Source organism: Tupaia chinensis, unplaced genomic scaffold (assembly GCF_000334495.1).
Source record: "Tupaia chinensis unplaced genomic scaffold, TupChi_1.0 Scaffold000576_1, whole genome shotgun sequence".
Classification (NCBI taxonomy): Eukaryota; Metazoa; Chordata; class Mammalia; order Scandentia; family Tupaiidae; genus Tupaia; species Tupaia belangeri.
Genome location: NW_006160090.1, coordinates 362103 through 366478, shown reverse-complemented (window position 1 = coordinate 366478; position 4376 = coordinate 362103). Strand labels below are relative to the sequence as shown.

General features: G+C 42.0%; 1 pseudogene; it reads left to right on the top strand.

The window, feature by feature from the left end:
• Positions 1 to 2610: 2610 nt before the first annotated feature.
• LOC102475447 (60S ribosomal protein L5-like) lies at positions 2611 to 3502 on the top strand (annotated as a pseudogene).
• The last annotated feature ends 874 nt before the right edge of the window (positions 3503 to 4376 follow it).

Genomic DNA, 4376 nt, shown 5'->3' with positions numbered 1-4376 from the left:
CTCTCAAAAAAAAAAAAAAAAAGAACCAGATGTGAGTTAATTAAAGATTTTCAGAAGAGAGTCTATTCTGGAACAACCAATGAACCCAATATAACGCGATGCTTTTGATTTTTAAATTCACCTATTTATTCCACGACTGAAGGAAACATACAAAGAAAGAGACAGAGATAACAGCATTCCCAACAGCGTCCCAATGCTACAATCTACCCACAATCCATAGCCAGCCCACTTAGATCATGGGCATACACACATGCCCACTCTACTTAGAAAGGTTTCTTGGCATGAACCAATTACCACCTCATATGGATCTGCCTCACAGAGCATTGTGTTTTACCACTGCACCACCATTGGACCCCTAGTACAAATGCTTTTATAAGAGAAAGAAGGAGGTGAGAAAGTCCGAAGAGATATGTTGATGGAAACAGAGGTTGGCATGATGACATTGCTTGAAGGGGGCCCCAAGGCAAAAAATCAGAACAGCTTCTAGAATCTGGAAAAGACATGAAACAGGTTCTCTCCTAAAGCTTCTAGAAGAAATGCAACTCTAGTGACACATTAACTTTAGCCCCACACATCCCATTTGGGGACTCCTGTTGCTAGCACTGAAAGATAATAAATTCAGGTTAAGTTTCCACATTTGTGATATTGGGTTTTCTGGAAAGTCATGATGTTTTTTTTCATGTTTTTCTATGCAAAAATGCATCATGACTTTTCCAACAACCCAATACTTTGTTATAGAAGTTACAAGATCACGGGACCAGCAGTTAGCATAATGGCTATGTCACTGGACTCCCACGTAGTCGACTGCGGTTCGAGTCCCAGACCCAGTGGCTTAAACTCATGCCGGGCACGTGTGCATGCGTGCCCAAGATCCCGAGAGGAGAATGGAGGAGAAGGGATTGCAGTGTGGCCATCCCCCCTACGGGGTGATTTCTCGCTTTCTATCTCTCTGTCTCTCTCTGTCTGTCTGGCGAGCACACGCGCCCTATAGCAAAACCCTCTCCAAAAAAAAAAAAAAAAAAAAAAGAAGTTACAAGATCTAATAATTTCCTAAGCCAAACATGGTGTCACACCATTATCCCTGGTCATTGCCTAAGACTCACTTCCTCTTCATCTCTCTCCCCCTAAACTCTCACCCTCACATTGCTCTGTGCTCCCTCTGTCATGGCTTTCTGGTAAGTTTCACACACTCACTTGTGTTCTCAGACTCTCTACCAAATGCATCCCCTAACTGCCAGCTGTAACCACAAAAGTTCTTTCATGAGGACACCAACACTCATGAAAGTACCTCAAGAAGTCTTTATTATTCTTACATCAGTACCTCACTTTCCCAAATGGGCTTCCAAAACATCTCACGTCTACCCTTGTGTAAAAATCCCTGTTGCTATAAACTACTCATGATATTTGGCCATATCACTCTTAATTTCTTGCCATTCTTATTGTTTAAGCCTATGGTAACTCCTCCTTAGTTTTAGAGGATTTAAAACCCAGATCACCTAATTGGGTCTCTATGCTAGGTCTTCTCTAATCTTGAGAGACTGAGAATTTTTAAGAACACTGTATCCTATCCAACCCGTTTCTTGACCTCTTATACTCTTATAGCCTTTACCTATACTAGGTTAATTCCAAAAGCATACTCTGGCCTTTATTAACTCTTAGAGTTTCTATCATTTTGAGACCCTATATTCAAATATCCTAAAATGTTTGGTTAAAAAACATTAAAAACAAACAAACAAAAGGACAAAATAATCAAGATGTATCATCCAACCCCAGCACACCCACCGTACAGGAGACATTGCTATTCCTCTCTGGATGTGCGCCTCAGTAAATAGTGGTGCTATCATGCATGGGCCCAGGGCAGAGACCTTAGCGCTGTCTTTAACTCTCCCCTCTGCCTCCCAAGTCTTATATCCAATTAGTACTGTGCACTGTCGAACTGCCCTTCTAACTACAGTATCTCTGAAACCTTTCGATTTCTCTCCAGTCCCACCACCACTATGCTAATCTTTTCCCTGGATTACTGATGATCTCTAATTATTCTTTCTCCAACTGGTCCCCTTGCACCCACCAAACCCAGTCCTTGTGACATTCAGGTTAATCATTCTGAAGTACATTGTGGTCATGCTACTTCTCTGCTTAAAATCCTTTAAGAGTTTCCCGTTGCCTTTGTAATAAAGTTTTTGTAGACATATCTTTAATGACTGGCTGCCACTCACTTAGGTGACTACAACTGACATATCTGCCGTATGCCTTCCCTTTTCCCCACCATTCCCAATGCAGCATTCCAAGGCTGTCCTGACCTGCTCTCAGTTCTCCCAAAAAATTCGGTTTTCAGTGTCACTCATTTCCACGTTTTTCCATGTTCCGTTCTTTCAAGTAATGAGTGTGTCTCGCACCTTCTTTACTTATCTAATGACATCACATATCCCTCAAATTTTGGCTACCCTTTATATTTTTTGAAAAGTCATGCTTTATTTCTCCTCCCTCCATGTCATCTCAACATTGAGAAAGGCTCCCCTTGGGCTGGCTCTGTAGTACAATTATTAAGTGCTGTGTGTAGCTTTTTTCCCCCTGTAGTGCTTGTGGACCTGCAGGTCAGTGGCGGCCGTGGGTCTCTGTTCCGCAGGATGGGATTTGTTAAAGTCGTCAAGAATAAGGCCTACTTTAAGAGATACCACATGAAATTTAGAAGACGACGAGAGAGTAAAACTGATTACTATGCTCAGAAATGCTTGGTGATCCAGGATAAAAATAAGTACAACACACCCAAATACAGGCTGATAGTTTGTGTAACTAACCGAGATATTATTTGTCAGATTGCTTATGCCCGTTATAGAAGGGAATATGATAGTCTGCGCAGCTTATGCACACAAACTACCAAAACACGGTGTGAAGGTTGGCCTGACAAATTATGCTGCAACATACTGTACTGGCCTGCTGCTGGCCCGCAGGCTTCTCAATAGACTTGGGATGGACAAGATCTGTGAAAGTCAAGTGGAAGTGACCGGAGATGAGTACAATGTAGAAAGCATTGATGGTCAACCTGGGGCCTTCACCTGCTATTTGGATGCAGGCCTTGCCAGAATTACCACTGGCAATAAAGTTTGGGGGCCCCGAAGGGAGTGGTAGATGGAGACTTATCTATCCCTCACAGTACCAAACGATTCCCTGGTTATGATTCTGAAAGCAAGGAATTTAATGCAGAAGTCCATCGGAAGCACATCATGGGCCAGAACGTTGCAGACTACATGCGTTACCTAATGGAAGAAGATCAAGATGCTTACAAGAAACAGTTCTCTCAGTACATAAAGAACAAGGTAACTACAGACATGGAGGAGATGTATAGAAAGCTCACACTGCTATACGAGAGAACCCAGTCTATGAAAAGAAACCCAAGAAAGAAGTTAAAAAGAGGTGGAATCATCCTAAGATGTCCCTTGCCCAGAAGAAAGATCGGGTAACAAGCTTCCTCAGAGCTCGGGAGCAGGCTGCTGAGAGCTAAACCAAACAATTTTTCTATGACTTTATTCAAGATAAAAGATAATAAACTACAACAAAGCAACAACAACTGAAAAAAAGTGCTAGGTGTAGGGAGCAGGATCCCACATGACTGACTGCAGTTCAAATTCTGGCCCTAGCACCTTGAAAAATATGCAGGTCATGTGTATGTGTGCCCCAAATCCTGACAGGTTGGAGAAGTGGAGACAAGGGATTGCAGTGTGACCATGCCCCACTAGAAGGTACTTTCTCTCTCTCCCCCTCAGAAATGTCCCTTTTTCATGGAGCAACCTGTTCTTACATCTATTCAAGCACGTGCCACACTCTACTGTCAGTTTCTTTAGTTAGCCCTTTCTCCAACTCGTGTTCAAACTGATTTTTAAGTAGGCAGGACCATGCCTATTTTACTCCTGAAGCTCTAGTGCATAATGTAGTAATTTTTACTAAAGCAGCAAATTAATTGAACATAGATTTATTACTAAATATCTCTCTCCCTTTTTATTATATTTACTATTTGAAGATTCTTATATCTATCCTCCTTGGAGTGAAACTTTAACATTTAGGTTAGATAATGTCATTATGCATGTTCACTAGGTGGTTCATTTGATCTGCTCACATAAGCAACCTGTGTGTGGCCCACACTGGATTATAGACAATGTGTTCTAATCCATCATTGGCCCTGTATTAGACTATCCCCAATCACCCGACGACTTTCTATACATCCTGTTCTGGCTCAAGCCCAAAGTACATAGATGTCTCTGTGGTTCCTGAAATATTCCCACCCCATGATCACTGACATCTCTACCCACCATCAAATAAAGAAGCCAGGAACCAACTCACAGTTTGTTCCTTGGTCAAATTGAAACCTCAATCTTCCT